At 40.6% G+C, this 17,681-nt stretch overlaps 1 long non-coding RNA gene across 1 annotated transcript in view; it reads right to left on the bottom strand.

The window, feature by feature from the left end:
* Nucleotides 1-5,202: 5,202 nt before the first annotated feature.
* The window catches only part of LOC126298099 (uncharacterized), a 219,585-nt gene continuing 207,106 nt past the window's right edge, over nucleotides 5,203-17,681 (bottom strand). Inside the window, exons 2-3 of the long non-coding RNA XR_007552590.1 lie at nucleotides 6,648-6,807; nucleotides 5,203-6,530 (exon numbers count right to left, since the gene is read on the bottom strand). This is a non-coding gene — a long non-coding RNA (uncharacterized LOC126298099). The remainder of the gene's footprint in view (nucleotides 6,531-6,647; nucleotides 6,808-17,681) is intronic.

The following is a 17,681-nucleotide window of genomic DNA, read 5'->3' on the forward strand; positions in this document are numbered from 1 at the left end:
GCCATCCGTTGCTATTAGAAATATAAATAACTTTTACTACCTGATGTTCACTTCCAACTTACTGACTCATATTATTTGTATATTTTGATGTATACGCTTTTGAATATTCTCTTTGTTAGACTTAGGAAAACAAATTCTTATGACAGGATATGTATGAGCTTTGTTGAATGGAATGTTCTATCATTAACTTACTTATTACTACACATATTTCTATAATCAAATTTTTGCCTTACGTCCACTGCAAATTACTTAACGACGTAGGAAAATTTTAAGGAAACCCAGTGGAGGGTTATGTAAGACGTGTATATTTCTATTGTCTATTGTCAAACCACAATTTATGAAAGATGTTTATATTTTATTAATAGAATTAAGTAGGAATAATTAATATTTGTCATGTTGGAAATAATTGTGGTAGCAGGGAATGTCTGCACCAAAGTATTGTTGGCAAGAGAGACCGCAAATTGGTATAATTTTAAAAAGGGCGGGAGAGACCGCGTATAGATACATTTTAAGAAAAGAGCAGGAAAGACCGTTCATTGATACATTTTGTAATGGTAGCAGGGACTGTCCGCACCAGAAAGCATTGTTGGCACGAGGGACCGCACTTTAGCGTTCGTAGGAAGTCAGTAGTAAGAGAGAAGTGAAGCGAGTCGGTAACAGGTCTGAAGCGAGAGGTTGAGAGGAGCGGTGTGCCTGCCAGCCACCAGTTATGACTTACAAGAGATTATAAACGGATGTACAGAGACACCAGCTAACTATTATCATAAGAGGAACTAATATTATTGAATTATTTTCTTTGCGAAACTCAAGACTACTGGAGGTATGTTTGCGCAATGCTAGTTGTAAGATTATTGATAAAGTAAGTCCCATTTGAAGTTTGTAAAATCGTTTCATTACCAGCAGTAAATATTTGAAGAAAAGTTTTCAGAATACAATTAATTTTTGCCAGCAATGTTGGATTACTGATTATAATCCATCCCAAAAACCATCAACGTAAAACTTTGCAAAAACTTTATTGCTGTCAAGAAAAAGTGTAACGATGAATTACGTAACTTCAGTCAAATTAATTAAAGAATAACGTCAGCTTTGGTAATAAGTACAGCCACTTAATTGTGACATTTATTATTATTTAAAAGGAAATTAAAAGAATTTCTTAATGGCGACTCCTTCTACTCATTAGATGAATTTATGGATTTAGTAAGTGGGTAATTTCCCAACCACAAAAAAATTGAGTGTCATGTAATATTTTGTCTAATGTAATATCTTTTATAGACACCTTTTATTAACCTGACACGTTCCACATCATTACGAAGTTTCATATTCATGATCTATGGAACAAATACTAATCTAATCCAATCTAATCTAATCTATCCCACTAGCAGTTAATAGAGTATAGTAAACCAGAGTAAGTATATTCATGTGGAAGTTCGATGTAGCAGTCAGATGGCGATCCAGTAACAGTAAAAAAAGGTAAGGAACAGTTTTGGGTTATCGCAGATAACGACTGAGGGCCACGACGACGACAGATTCTGTTTCGTCGAAATAATCAGAAAATCACTTTTAATAAGCAGCAATTAAATTTGTATGCGACGATTGAGAAAGAGAATAAATTTCAAAGGGAAGATTTCATTTGTTATTATTAAGCAAGAGATAGAAATCCTAAGGATACGTTTCATAGGTTATTGTAGAAGGGAAAGTTGGCGTAACACAAAAGATATATATAAGAGATGGGAAGGTTTCAGTGTTTATGCCCTCTCTTACCAATACCTTCCAGGTACCTATCCTAGACTGTAGAACAATACTTTAGAGTTGAAAGCTTGATTGATTTACGTTGTACAGGATGGTCATATAGGCAGGCGGTGGACGTTATGGAACGATTAGGATTATTTTTAGAGAAAGGCCATTTATTGGCTAAAGCATGTTGAAAGGGGCTACATAGGCCTAGGGAGGTGAGGGTGATCCAGAGCGTAGAGTTTGCCGAAACATAGTTCGCGAAGCTAACGAAACTGGTTGTCTGCGAAAATTAAGTCCACAGTGCCACAGCACCGGGAGAAGCGGGAGACGTTCAATGCTACAGCCAGAGCATCCGACTCGCGGGTGAGCAAGAATACAAGAGAGCGGGACCGGTGACGGGCGGCCGGGTATATTCGACGCACCACGCGGCTTCCTCCGCCCTGATTGGTCAGGACCGAGCAAACCGTGCCCCCCGCTCGGAACTTTCCAGAGCGTTGCCTGCTAAGCGACGCCTGGGGCGGCGTTACCTCGTAAGCACATGAGAGAACCGCGTGATCAAGGTGCCCTTCTTCGGTGCTGACTTCCTGTTACTAGACCGTGGGACGAAAGAACTTAAAGGCAGCTAACACTGCCGGCCGTGGCTCGGTCGCAAGAGAAAAATGAAGTTGCCGTTTGGAGGCTCATATAATAAAGTAAAATCCCTTATTGCCTGGCTCATCCTTTACACTCCTCCCCCTTCCGTGGGAGCGGAGAACGTACGTGAATTCGTTCAATGTAATTATTATTTGAATGTAAACAAATTTAGCTAGCAAAACAAAGTAAACTTCACTTGATTAAGAATGGCCCTCGCGAAAGATGGCAGGGGTCTTAACCCACGGGAGGGTGTAGAGACTCTAAGGACCTCCAACGGATCGCAAAGGGACTTACATCAACAATATTGTGTGTATACAAGAATCATAAAACATCAAAACAAAATTAGAACAAAACATAATAGTGTGAACTAGTTAAACATTCCAAGTGTTCTTGTTCCTAAGATGAAGTAAAAGTATCTTTTTTTCAAAAATGTAAACATATCACCACTGATGAGTCACTGCGGGGGCGAGTGGCGCGAGGCGGCGTGGTGTGTTGTCCTCAGCTGCCAGCGGGAAGGGGGCGTGGCCGTGGCCAGGAACTCCCCGCAGGGAGGTATAAGGTGAGATGCACACGCGCCAAACACATTTAAAAAGGGAGTTATCACTAAGGGAACACTTCACTACACTACACTAGTTTTTCCACATTAGTTATATCACAATGGCACTCTTAAAACTAACGGAGGGCACATGCCTGATAGGTTCTTGATAGGTTCTTGTTTTCTCTTTTTTTTTAGTTCTATAGCAGTACAATAATAAGAATAATAGTGAGCGGGGTTACCGTGGCAATGGGTATAATGGTTATATGGCGTTCAGTGGCGGTTTGCCATTCATTTAGATGTACCAACAGGCGAACGTAACAAATTTGTCCTTTTTCATGTTTTAAGAGGTCGTCAATGGACGCTAAAAGGTGATAATTTGATATATTAGACAAAACTGGAACGTTAGCTGACAAGGGAATGAGCTTTCAGGTATAAAAACATAAGTAAAGGGGCACGAATACTGAGTAAGCCGTAGTGGCATGAAAGGTTATAAGTGGTGTTCCAACAGGGACCTTTTGCTAAAGATCTGTGCGGAGGCTACGTCAGAGTGGCTGCAAGGCCGAATCTCGCGCTATGTGAGGAAGGCGCGCGGCAGATAACTTCCGAGGCCAGCTCGGCGCCAAAGCTCCACATGGCAGCTGAGGGGCGTAGCCGAGGCGGCTACGACTGTCAAATGCCGCACGCAGCGAGCACGTGCGCGGCGCAGGAAGCAAGCGTCATGTAGGCTAGGCGCAAATTGAGACGCGTATAGCGCGTGTGGCGCGACGAACCGTAGCGCACGTTTTTGTAACTTCACGGGTTCGAATGAGACCGCGCAAATTGCGACGCGACGCGACTGGGACGCGCCAGGTCGCGCGGCGTTGGGGTTGAGGCACAGTTTCTCGCGCCGCGCGTCGCACTTGCCTCGCTAGCACCGTGGGAAATTTGAGGCGGGGAGCGGAATAATAGCCAGGCCCTATGCTCACATCGGAACGACGCGTATGAGCGTGGTAGTACTGCCCATACGAGAAATTTTGCCTTACTGTGTACTAAATTTTATTGCCATTGGGTAGTGTTTCGTTTTTCGCCATTTAAACGCTCCAGCTCTCTTCGTTAGTACATTATAATTTTCTGTTATTTATATCTGCATAGTTTTGTTTTGTTTTGCTTGTCTTCTGTCAAGAAAAATGCAGACTTCAGTAACTGATGACACATTGGCCGCTGGAATTGAATCATATGCCTCCGCGATGTTTTCAGATCGCAAGCAGGGACGGTGGGTAGTGAACAAGGAAGCAAGGAATATTATAAAATCATGTGATTAAGAATCAAGGCAGGAAAGTAAAACAAGGTTATCTTCTCGCTGCCAAGTATGCTGGCGTATCTGTACGATCTGTTACAAAAATTTAGAGAGGGATAATCTCCACAGTTGTGATCCCTTTGTGCTCCTGGTAGAAAGCGTCCAAGAAGTATAGAAGTCTCACTGTGATTACTCTGATACAGATGTAATAATTTAATGCGACACACTGTATTACAAGCATGTTAGCATCACATTTCCACTGCATGCTATAAACAGTCGAAAAACAGTCACAAATAACAATGTTTTAATGGGTTCGCCACGATGAGAAAAAGCATTTCAATTGTTGCATGCACATTATCAGCATTAATAAACTAATTATACAGCTTACACAAATGAAAAAAGGATCGGTAATTTTTACGAAAGTAGGAATATCCAAAAAGAGTGTTACGATTAGATATACTTAATTTGTTGAAATGTACTGCTGATCTACTTCCATGACAATGTTTTTCGAACTCTAAGTCACAAGGCACACCTGGCTAGCTTGTCCATTCCTGTCGCACGATTTTATCCTCCGCTGCTGACAATACAATGACCATTGTGTTGTGCGACAGAGCAATTGTTTATTTTTCTCAATAACAAATATTTTATTCGCGATCACACATTGTCAGTTTGGCAAGCCGTAGGTGAGTAACCACCTATCATTGCGCCTGAAGGAACGCTCGTCATTATTTTAATACTGCTCAAATCAAGAGAAGGAATAAAATCCTTTGGTAAGCTTCCATTCCAGTCGCTCAGTGTTAAAAATACGATGATTTATGGGGATTCCACAAAAATTCCGACAGAATTGGCAATCTATTTTTGAGTGTGTTGTTAACCTTTTCTTATTCGATAAGCATTACCGTTTGTGAGTAACGGTCGCATTTCTCTAGGTGACTGGTTTAATTGTACTTCCTTTGTCACAGTGTAATTTGCCTTAAGGTCATTTCACACCAGCGTAGCGTATCTCGCGCTACGTCTTCGGAAGACGTCGCAGGACGTAGCACGTATCCTGACTAGAGATACGTACCCTTCAAACCGAAAGCTACGTATTATGAGCTACGTTTTCTATCCCATCTTCGTATTTGCTCAGTTGTTGAGATGGTGTGCTAACGTGAGTACAGTTTGTGCATGGTACCAGAAATGGCGTTCAGTGTGCCGTGGTGTGAGCCAGACATCAACTTCAGTGTGCCGTGGATGGACTGTAGTTCAAGTAGCGATAGTGATGATGAACTGTTGTTGTTGTATTCAGTGTCAAATAAATCGAATTGGGTTCATCCGATAAATGTTAGAACAACAGTGTATGGCGAATACCACCACCTAATGCAAGATTTACAGCTTGACGATGAAAAGTTTAGAAGTTACTTCAGGCTTAATGAAGACCAGTTCAATGAAGTTTTATCCCTCATTGGCAGTGACATTAAGAAACAGGACACAAATTACAGAAAATCAATACCTCCTGAGGAACGGCTAGCTATTTGTCTAAGGTAACAATTCCTTTCCCATAATGTCAAAATAGAAACGTAGCCTGTTAGTATAAGGTTGTAGGAAATGGAGTAAAAATATATCTTCATTACAGTAAGATTACACAAGTATATTTGTTAGCTGCCGTGATAAGACAAAATGTAAAAGATGATAGACATATATTAACCAGCCACAGCCACAAAAAGAAATCAGCATAAGATATATTTTGTTTGAGTTTAAAGTTAATGAGGTTTGTGCTTAAAGTATTTGAAGATTGTCTTCAGTTGCTTGTCCTGAATAGTTTTCCGCTAACAAATCAACATCTGTATCTTCTTGCAGTGATCGAAGTAATGAGCCACTTTCTGTAAGTGATGTTTCACTTTGATGGTGAAGGATCGTGGGCTGGTTTGAATAGTTACCACCTGACCATGTTGAGCTGTCAGAGGAGGTACTTGGAGACACCAGTGGAGAGCTAGTTTGACGCACTGCCGGTGTTATTAGACTCATCAGTGAATCATGTTCATCTTCAGCTCGGTTTACTGCCTCTAAAACTTCTCTCTTTACTCTGTTTTGTAACCTTCGAGGCAATTTTTTTACCGATATTGATATGCTACCAAAAAACAAATCTAATTCGTCAGGGACAGAGCGAACAAGTTTGTTTATCTCTTTATTTTTCAGAAAATTCAGAATTTTGTCGACTCCTTTGGGTTTGTTCCGGACTGTGTTGACATCATGACCAGAGTTGGAAAATTCATCATCATCAGGAGCAGCAGGAGCTTCAGCATTAACAATGCTGATTGATTTTCAGGCACTTGCGTGTCATCCATATCAGGAATATTACTGTCGTGTCTGAAAAAATTAATTTCAACAAACAAATAAAAAAATACTCTCACCAGAGGAATGCGTTTCAGTTATTTATTTATAAAGTTCCCAACAGGGAAAATTTCAATTCAAAAGAACACTTACAGGCTGTGAGCTGGCAATACGGAAAGTAAAAATTCCATTTCTTTCTCGTACTTCCACTTTTTTGAGTTTGCTGCAGCTTGACCACTTTTTGTCTCTCTTCTTTTGAGGGCATTCCTATGGGCATCTCTCAGTTTTTTCCAGTCCGTTTTTACAACAGCCTCTGTAACAACAATTTTGTTTCAGGTATCTCGCTACTGGAGACTCATACACTACTATAAGCTTCAGCTACAGAGTCGGCATTAGTACTGTATCGTCGATCGTAAACCAAGTGTGTGACGCTTTGTGGCGTACAATGGAACCGTTGTACATGCCAACACCCACTGAAGATTTCTGGAGGAACGTTGCTGCGGGATTTCACGACAGGTGGAATTTCCCTCACTGCATCGGTGCAATAGATGGAAAACACGTCAGAATTCAGGCACCACCTGCATCTGGATCTTCTTTCTACAATTACAAAAAATACTACTCTACAGTGTTGTTGGGTTTGGTAGATGCTAACTATAAGTTCATAACCGCAGACGTGGGCTCATACGGAAAGGAATGTGATTCCATCATATTTTCAAATAGCACACTTGGGAAAAGACTGTCTACCTACAGCCTTGGGGTGCCAAAAGACGAGCCACTAGTACCAGGAGGATCTCCTGTTCCATATGTTATCGTGGGAGACGAGGGTTTCCCCCTGCAGCGGTACATGATTCGTCCCTACCCACGTAGAAATCTTAACGATGAGAAGAGAGTTTACAACTACAGAGTGAGTCGGTGCAGATGTGTTGTTGAAAACGTTTTCGGCATACTTGCCCAACGGTGGAGATTGTACTTTCGGCCACTGCAGTGCAACCTTGACACTGTACATAAAGTAATAAAAGCCACAGTAATACTACACAACTATCTGTGCAATAAATGTGACGTTACAACAGTTGGGTCACCAGAAGAAATTTTGGTCGCCTACAGTACATGCTGGAAACCTCTTGAAAAAACTGCTGCCCCAGCTACAAAGGAGAACGCCGCAATAATAAACCACTTTGTCAATTTCTTTAACTCTCCTGAAGGAAGCGTGCCTTGGCAGTGGCGGCACATTGCTAACACGTAACTACAATGCACTTATGAAAAATAAGCATTCGTTTAATACTCCACAAACTTTCATTAAGATTATTGTTTCATTAAGATTATTGTAACAGTTTTGTCAGTATGTTATTGTGACTACTTTCTGCAAATAAACACTAATGAATACGTAATTATAATGTTTGATGATTATTTTTATTGGCAAACACAAATTGTTTGCAAATAGTAAACACCAGAAGAAGAGGGTGCAAACCCTCGATACGCATCGTAGAAGAAAAACAATGTGACGAACACAGAAAAGTTTATTTCAATGTGTCTTTGTCATCAAAAACGGTCCCACATTCCTGATTTAGTCCATCATAGACGAAATATGATATTGTTATCTTATTTTCATTTTACTGTTCATTAGCATCTAATAGAGGGAAAGAGTAACTAATAATGGTCACCTTCTAATTTCAACATCAACTTCTATATACCCTGTGGATTTTATAAACAAGGTTTTTGCAGCTTTTCAGATAAAAAAAATCACGATACACGATACTAATTGAATTGTACACGGCATGTTACTTTCAGTGGCGTAGATTAAGAAGTGTATCGATATATAGAGAAGTATTGTTTATTTTAGTAGAGAAGAACTAGTAGTGGCCACATTATCCGGATCTGACTGCTTATTTGAAGAATAGCTTTTTCTTAGTAACTAAAATTGAGGAGAATACGAACATACCAAATAATCTTTTATAACAAGGAAAAGAAAGTTGTACAGCCGTAATAAGGACTTAATACTGCAGTCTTACTTACACCTAAATACTGGACGAAAAGAAATTTTCATTCTTATTTAGCTTCCTTAAAACTTCCGAAATTTCTTCCCAAGCTAAGTCACGCAAGTTAGCATCTCTATATTCCAATTTCGAGTAGTCCCACAGCACTGGATACTTCTGCACTTGGTCAATTAATGCAGACATTTTGCACAATAAACACACAAACACGCAGTAATAGAGCTGCTCAGCGTAAGAGCACGTGGCTTGCAGTGCAGTGTAGTGCGCATGCGCGAGCCGAGATACGCAGCGACGCTACGTGTGCAAGCGTAGCTGGAGATACGCGTATTACGTATCTCGGCTGGACGCGACGCCATCTGCGTCAGTCTGAAATGCCCCATTTGATTACATTACTAGATACGTCTGCGACGTCTTTCCGAAGACGTAGCTCGAGATACGCTACGCCGGTGTGAAATGACCTTTAGGCTAGGCGCAAATTGAGACGTGTATAGCGCGTGCGGCGCGACGCAGCGCAGCGCGCCTTTTTGTAACATCATAAATTCAAATGGGGCCGCGCAAATTGCGACGCGACGCGACTGGGACGCGCCAGGTCGCGCGGCGTTGGGGTTGAGGCACAGTTTCTCCCGCCGCGCGTCGGGTGTGCCTCGCTAGCACCGTGGGAAATTTGAGACGGGGAGCGGAAGAGTAGCCCGGCCATATGCTCACACCGGAACGGCGCATATGAGCAGTGGTAGTATTGCCCATACTATAAATTTTGCCTTACTGTGTACTAAGTTACATTGCCTAGTATGCTGATGTATCTGTACGATCTGTTACAAAAATTTAGAAAGGGATAATCTCTACAGGTGTGAACCCTTTGTGCTCCTGGTAAAAAACGTCCAAGATCTGAAGTATGGAAGTCTCACTGTGATTACTCTGATATGGATGTAATAATGTAATACGATACACTGTACTACATGCATGTGAACATCATATTTCCACTGCAAGCTAGAAACAGTCGAAAAGCAGTCACAAATGACAATGTTTTAATTGGTTCACCGTGATGAGAAAAAGCATTTCAATTATTGCATGCACATTATCAGCATTAATAAAGTAATTGTACAACAGCCTACAAAAATGAGGAAAATGGTTGGTATTATTACGAAAGTAGGAATATCCTAAAAGAGTGTTATGATTAGATATATTTAATTTGTTGAAATGTACTGCTGACAAAGGCAGATCTACTTCTATGACAATGTTTTTCGAACTCTAACTTACAAGGCACACATGGCTAGCTTGTGCAGTCCTGTTACGTGCATTATCCTCCCCTGCTGACAATACACTGGCTATTGTGTTGTGCGACAGATCAGTTGTTTATTTTTCTCAATAACAACTATTTTATTCGCGATCACACATCGTCACTTTGGCAAGCCGTAGGTGAGTGACCAGTATCTGGGATGTGCCAATCATTCCTCCTGAAGGAACGCTTGTCGTTATTTTAATACTGCTCAGTTCTTGAGAAGGAATAAAATCCTTTGGTAAGCTTCCATTCCAGTCGCTCAGTGTTAAAAATACGATAGGTTACGGGGATTCCACAAAAATTCCAACAGAATTGGCAATCTATTTTTGTGTGAGTTGTTAACTTTTTCTCATTCGAAGAAGCATCACCGTTTGTGAGTAACGGCCACATTTCTCTTGGTGAATGGTTTAATTGCACTTCCTTTGTCACAGTGTAATTTGTCAAACTTATCTTACAGCAGCTATTGAGACAGAATTTGGAAATGGAGTGCCTCATTAAACAAGTAATAGGCAATCACAGAGCTCAATAGCATACGAAAAACCTCATAGTGTCGGTTTGCAGTAACATAAAATAATAAATTTCATGTTTATTTTCATACTAGGAAGCTCTTGTTTCGCTAGCTGTTGATAACTCTTAAAAATTTGAGGCACTGAAATGAAATAAATAAGAAGGGAAGTATAAGTACTGATATATCGCCATAGATAAGAAAGTTCTGTGTGTTTAAGAATTGACAAAACACTCTCCTCCTTGTGTGCTATCATTCGCCAAACTTTCGTTTCAATGTCTCGAGTGGTTTAGGAGATATGAAAGATGTTGCGAGTATTTCATTCTCGCGGGCGTGAGATCGAAAGTGAGTGCGCTATATGGGATCCATTTTCTCGAGATCGGAGGCAGATAGAGACCTCCTCCCAAATCTAAACAAAAATTCAGGATGTTGGCTAAATTTCGTACGCAGCAACATATGGTGTAATACGCACCAAACGCAAAATCATAGCGACCCCTAATTTTCGTTGCAAACTTTTTGAGTTTTGCGTAGTGTCTTACTAAAATGTGTACATCACAATAAAAATGGTTATTAACGAGGTGATGGGCACTTCGTCACGAAGCTGAGACATAACGCTACAAGTAAGGCAAAAATCATATATTTTCAGAGAATAGTTTCTGTAAAATCGTTTGAGAAAGATAAGAGGTTGCGCGCGCTTCGGTTCAGTCAGCGCAGAGCGTTGCCAGTCGGCGCGTGCGAAGTATGGTGGACGTGTCGCAATATGCGCTGCCCGTGCCGCACGTGCGTGTCGCGCTGTAGTGTCGTGTCACGTCACACGTGCTATACGCTTCTCAATTTGCGCCTAGCCTAAAAGAGCGAGGGAGAGAGCTGAAGCTTACCGACGCTGTTCACTGCGCTGTCTGTATTTTACAGTCTGCCCACATGTTCTTTGGCCGCAGCGCCTGATGAGCGTATTTATGTGCTTCAAATTGACGGATATTAACGTCACAAAAAGGGGTATAGCACTACTGAATAAAGGGGAATAGATATGCTTAATCGACATGGTTTGTTTTCAACGATGACCAGCAAAACAGAAGTGGGATTACACGTGACATCACGCTAGATGCTTTGTTACAGTGGGTTCTGTTTAACATTACATTATGCATTAGTAAATTGGTTCATGAAAATATAAAAATGAGTTACAAAAATATTATAAATTGCTGCATATGCTATATCAATACGTAAACAAAGAAAGTTAAGTGCCTCTTTGGGCTGACCCTAACGTGTAATTGCGTTCACATTATGAGAAGTTTCTCATGCATCAATGTCTTTGCTATACGCCATAAAGTGAGAATGATAAAGAAAAGTGACACCAGTTTGGTGCAGGTGGGGTGTAGATTGTGTCGTTGGATGTCAATGCTGTTGTTAACGAGAGGAGAAAAACAAAAGTCGACGAGACTCTAGAGATGTCCATAGTGGACACAGAGAGTGTAAGGAATTGGATTAGAAAAGACTAAGTTGAGAGTAATTTTTGAAAGACTTTTCCTTTATGAAGGTATAGTTTACAGCGCATCGTTGACACGACGTTATCGTCTACTTAACTGTGTACATGACAATGCTGGGACTCCAAGATAGCTACTTCATACTTCTTCTTCAAACTCGACATCTCTGACATTAAAAACTTTACTGTGCTACTAAATTCGTCTCTTTATCCTCTCATCATTTTGCGACTAACTTTACTTTGCGATCAAATTCGCTGTCTTTTTCCTCTCAACATTTTGCGACTAAACTCGCAGTCTCTATAACTCCGTAGTGCTGGCCTCATCGGGCCCAGCTAGTTGCTTAAAATTCCGTCTATCCTTGGTTATATCGCAGTGTCCTGGGACATCTCATGCGGTTAAATGCTACTACTTCAATAGTCGGTATTCCTTCGGAAAATACAACGGAGAAACAGTGTCAAAGTAGGCTCAAGTTCTGAACGGAGATTTCCGTTTTCTAACGGTTTAGCTGCGAGCTAGACGCGGTTCGCGTCTGATGTTGCCTGATCAGCTGTAGTCAGAGAGCACGGAACACTGTTCTCGTGAATTCTTCTTCAACATGGAAGATTGAAGTCTAACTGTGTTACACATGGGCTGAATAGTTTTGTGTTAGGATACGCCTGGATAATAAACTCCAAAAGCCGCTGTTCTGTTGAAAGTTGACAGATGAAAGAAGGTAGGATGGACTATGCCACGAAACTGAAAAGTGTTTGTAACACCATGCTGCCTCGCACAACAAAATACATTCTCCACTGGATCTTGAGTGAAAACCCTCATGCTTAAAAAATTAAAGGCATTTTTTAAAAATCTGTTCCAAATGAACATCAGTGATCTTATTGTAGATTGCCACCCACTTACGAAACTTAACATCTTTGTCTCATCTCTCCCTGTGCCTAGCTCCAACACTTTCCAATTTTCCATTTCCTTTAACAGACTGTACCACCTTTCAATATGTGGGGACTCTGCAGAGAGAACACACTTAAAAGACTTGCCATCTTGTGGATAATAATAGGAACTGTTCAGTGAATCAAATAAACAATTAATCTTTTCAACAAATGATGCAGTGTGTATTGCTTCAGCAGGTAAGATATTAAATGACACATGTTTCAATAACTGCAGCACCTGTATGACTAAGCTGGGCTGCAGCTACCTTGACTTTCATTTTAGTAAAAGAATCATTTATTTCCAAATGATTCCTATGTAGTTTTTGCAATGTCTTAAGCATCTTTTGCTGATCCAGAAGAAAAGCCCTGTGAATATTTTCAAAACTGGCCTCTTTTTAAAACCCAAACTGTATTTTATTTCCTAGCAGAGCATTTCTAGTATTTTTTAATAGATGTGGGACATCATAAATGACTGCAATAGGTTCATCTCTGACTACAAAATGAAATGGACTGGACTCAGTAGATTTCTCACAGCAGAGTTCCTTCAGTGCTCTCTGGTTTGTAGCGCCCTGGTCACAAACTGTACAAACTACATTTAGCTCTACTTCTTGCAATTGCCCTATGACATAGGTAATAAGACTTTTTAAAGTAATACTTGAAACTGAGTTGTGAGTGAAATAATAAGCAACAACCTGCTTCCAGCTTTTATGTATGCCTCTAACCATGAAAACTAATGCATGATTTGCATGAACATTTGACCTCCCTCAACGCCTTAAATCTTGAAACCACAAAATTTCTTGTTTGCTTGCATTATAATACAACCCTCTTTCTAAAGACATTTCATCAAACAACAAAGCACAATATTTGTCACTGTTGTTCATTGTTTCAACTTCTGCTTTCATTACATTCATGACCAAAGTATTCAATCCTAGTTCAAAAGGTATAGAAGACAACAAACATTTCAGATACCTCACAGAAGGAAGATAAAAATGAACTGAAAAATATTTGTATAGGTGGGGACTGTATTGGTGTATGGATAAAGAAAATACTTTGTCCTCGGTGTCCATCACCTTGCATTTGATGATCAATGATCATTTCGTAATTGGCTGTTTATGAAATCTTTGACAACAGAGTTTAAATTAGATTCTATGAAAGAGAAAGTATTGCTGTCATATAAATCTTTAAGTGCTTTGAGTTCTGATATTTCATGATGCATCTTGTACATTTTTGGTTTTATTGGAGTTAAGTCTGCTTTTGAAACCCTTGTACCTAAAACCCCACTTTGCTCATTGCAAAATGTATCAGATAAGAATGTGTACTGACTATCTGCAGATTCATTTTGAGGGGAGATAAAAAATTTAAGAGGTGCATCACTCAATGTATTACTCTGCTCAGCACAACTAGTGCTAGGTAATTCTCTAACACCAGTTTCACCTCTGGTATTGGCACCTGTATAATAAAGATTTTCCATGGTACCACTAGTGCTTGGTAAGTCTAATTTACTATTAACACCAGTTTCACCTGATCCACTTCTGGTACAAACACCTACATGAGAACTACTTGCCACAGCACAACTAAGGCTTTGTAGTTCATTAACACCAGTTTCACTTCTGGTATTAGCAGCTGTAAAATGAACAGTTGCCATAGCACCACTAGTGCTTGGTAGACACAATTCACTATTAACAACAGTGTCACCTGATTCACCTCCGATTTAATGGCAATTTCACAAGGAACACCTGTCACACGTTTTGGAAACACACCCCTGTTTAGCCTATGCCTACTTTTATTCATAAAATCTTCTTCGAAAAAGTGGTCTTCACAAACAAAATAAGAAGCACAGTTCAGATCTGGTGACAGTTTACAAACACACTTCCACTTTAGAAGCAACTCTCGAGGTTGTTTTGGAAACCTGTCGAAATGATCGTTGCAAATTTCCTCCGTCGAACCCACGTAACAGTCAGATGAACAGCCGGGGAACTTACAGGAGTATTTCAACGTCAATCTGATGTGTTGAATATTCTGAAAAAACATAAAAGTCTTCATTAAATAAAACTCCTACAGACATATCAAACTTATTTAAATAAACAAATGGAAGCCACACTGCTTAATTCACGATAGAAGAGAATACTTTTCATTTATGGGCTACGACATTATTTAATGAAAAATTAAATGTCTTACCTTGCAATTAATTGTGGGCATTTTTCAGCAGGAAATCCCTTCAATCCCAAGGTGAACTTTATGAATTTAAAGTAAAAAATCTGTTTATAATGAAGATGAGTAGTATGTAAATATGAAACAAATACAAAGACGACTTTAACCGAGGACCACAGACTTCAGTGTAGAGCAAGACGATAGAATATTTCGAAACAACCACCATTGGAGTTTAGACAACTCTCATTGGTCAATTCCAGCTTCGTTTGACCCCTAGCACCTTTAGTGGTCTGGAATGGAACTACGTGGCTTGTTGCCTCTTCGCCCATCTAGCTTTCACCCCGTGGCGTCGAGTGGCGAATGGAGAGGTGCCGGTGCTGCCCGGTGACGGGGGGGGGGGGGGGGGGGGGGGGGGGAGGAAGGGGAAGTGTAATGGCCGCTCTCTCGGCAGGCCGCGTCGCCAGCTGACAGGGAGTGGCGGGAATCGCCGCATGTCAACAGCCGTAGACAAGAGCGGCGGTATTTACACACTCCTTCCGTGGCATTTAATATACAGAAAAACGATGTACCATGGAAAAAATAACTTACCTTGTTGTCCGTTCAACATCGCATCAGAAAAACAATAAAACAGCACTTGAGGAAGACTCCTTTTACTTTAGAGTAACATATTGGTTGTTTAACTTAGTCGTACCTATTCTGGTTATTATCGTTGTGTGATCATTTAGCAAAACATAAATGTAATAGGGCGTACTTCAAAGGACAGGTAGGTGGCAGCATATAGTCACTGATCTACTGGCAGTTCCGAAGGCATGTTACTATCATGTTTTTATGGTAAAGCTTTAATAGCTGTGTTTGTGCACTATTCCTAAAGCAACAGGTGAAGTGTGAATCCATTTAACATATACAAAAGTAACTGATTCATAATTCAGCGTATTCTATTGGTAAGGACAACTTTCCCCTTAATTCCATGATTAAGAATGTTTGTGTTTCTACTTATCGACTGCTATGATAACATTACTGGAGATTAAATGACACAAGATAAAACGATTACATAACTTCAATCACTTCCATTCACATGTGACGTCATAAATTCTATTACCAATAGTTGCCAATTCTTATGTCTACTTATAACTGACATGCATAACTTAATTAAATGTATAGTAACGACGGTGTTTCCCGTCAATTAATTCTCTTGCTGCATGCAGGACTTTTCCAACTGTTTACATACCATCTCAGATCTTCTCTCTGGAACGTAAATCATAGGGTTTTGACCTTAGAGCATATCTACATTGCTGTCTAGGCGGTTGTGTTACCTTATTTCTTGCTTTTATGGGTGGAACTAGTGGCGTAATAGTCCCGGTTTCACTGTTTGGTGGGGGTGGCTCGGGTCTTTTATACAGTTTCAATCTGTCAAAATGAACAATCACTGTGCGTCCTGCTAACTGACTTTCCGCATTTACTAGCGAAGTAAGCCGGATGATATGGTACGGTCCTTCATAAGTAGGTGTAAACTTTTTGGTTCTTCCTTTTTTTACTACTGGATTGCTCAACATAACTAGGTCTCCTACCTTGTACTCGGGCATTTTTGCTTTTTGATTAATTCTCTGCAACTGTTGGGCGGTGGCTCGGGCATTGTTCCCATTTTCCAAATGGCTTTTAGACGTCGTGCTAGACCTTTCACATCTTTGGATTTAATTCCAGGGGCAGTTTGTCAATTTCAAAAGGCGAGTTCATAGGGCGGCCATATACTGCTTCATAAGGTGAGTAACCTGTAGCTTCATGGACACGGCTGTTGTATGCTGACGGAACGTATTGAACACACTTGTCCCAGTCGGGTTGATGTTTATTAACATGTAAGGCAGCATACGCATAAGGGTGCGGTGGACTCGCTCCAGGCGACCGTTCGCTTTTGGGTGGAACGGCGTCGTTCGCTACGTTTTAATTCGCAATAACCGACAAACTTCGGAAAACACTGCAGATACGAAATTCGTACCTTGATCTGCGAGTACAGCTTCAGGGCTTCCGTATGGTAACACTATTTCAGCGCACAAATCTGGTATTAGAACGAGAATCAAGAACCTAGAGAAATGATCTATAACGGGCAGACTACACCGATTATTTTGGGAAAGGACCGACAATATCTGCTGCGACTACTGCCCAAGGATAAGTGGTTTCTGGTACCTGCTGTAAAGGAACCTTCATTCTAGGTGGAAATGACCTCTTAACGCAGTGTAGACAATTTTGAATATACTTTTGCACGTCTTTCCGTCTTTCTGCCCACAAATAACGGGCGGCTATTCGGCAATTAGTGGCGCGAAGGCCATTATGACATGCTTGCAGGCTATCGTGACACTGTGCGATAATCTTGGAACGTAATCCTTAGGGATTACTGCCTGTTTACCCAAGTGGGTCTTTCGATATAAAATTCCATCTTCAACGAAAAATTCAGGCAAAGCCACATATTTCTGACATTCGACGGCTCTTTGCTGTACCTCCCTTAATTCTTCAATAGAAACGTCATTAGCTATGATCACTCTGACTTTTCGGCTTAATGCGTCGGCGTATTGATGTAACTTGCCCGGTTTGTGTTTTACCTCATACTCAAATTCGCTCAATTTCAAAGCCCAACGAGTTAGCCTACTACTAGGGTGTTTTAAGAACAATATCCATTGTAATGCGGCATGATCAGTGATGACAGTGAATTTGCTCCCATACAAATAACATCGTAAATAAGTTACACCAAACACGAGTCCTAGAAGTTCCTTCTCAGTTGTGCTGTAATTTGACTCTGCTTTATTAAACTGTTGAGACGCATAGCCAACTGGTCGTTCTTCGCCACCTATCTCTTGTGATAGGATGG

This window comes from Schistocerca gregaria, chromosome X, assembly GCF_023897955.1.
Source record: "Schistocerca gregaria isolate iqSchGreg1 chromosome X, iqSchGreg1.2, whole genome shotgun sequence".
Classification (NCBI taxonomy): Eukaryota; Metazoa; Arthropoda; class Insecta; order Orthoptera; family Acrididae; genus Schistocerca; species Schistocerca gregaria.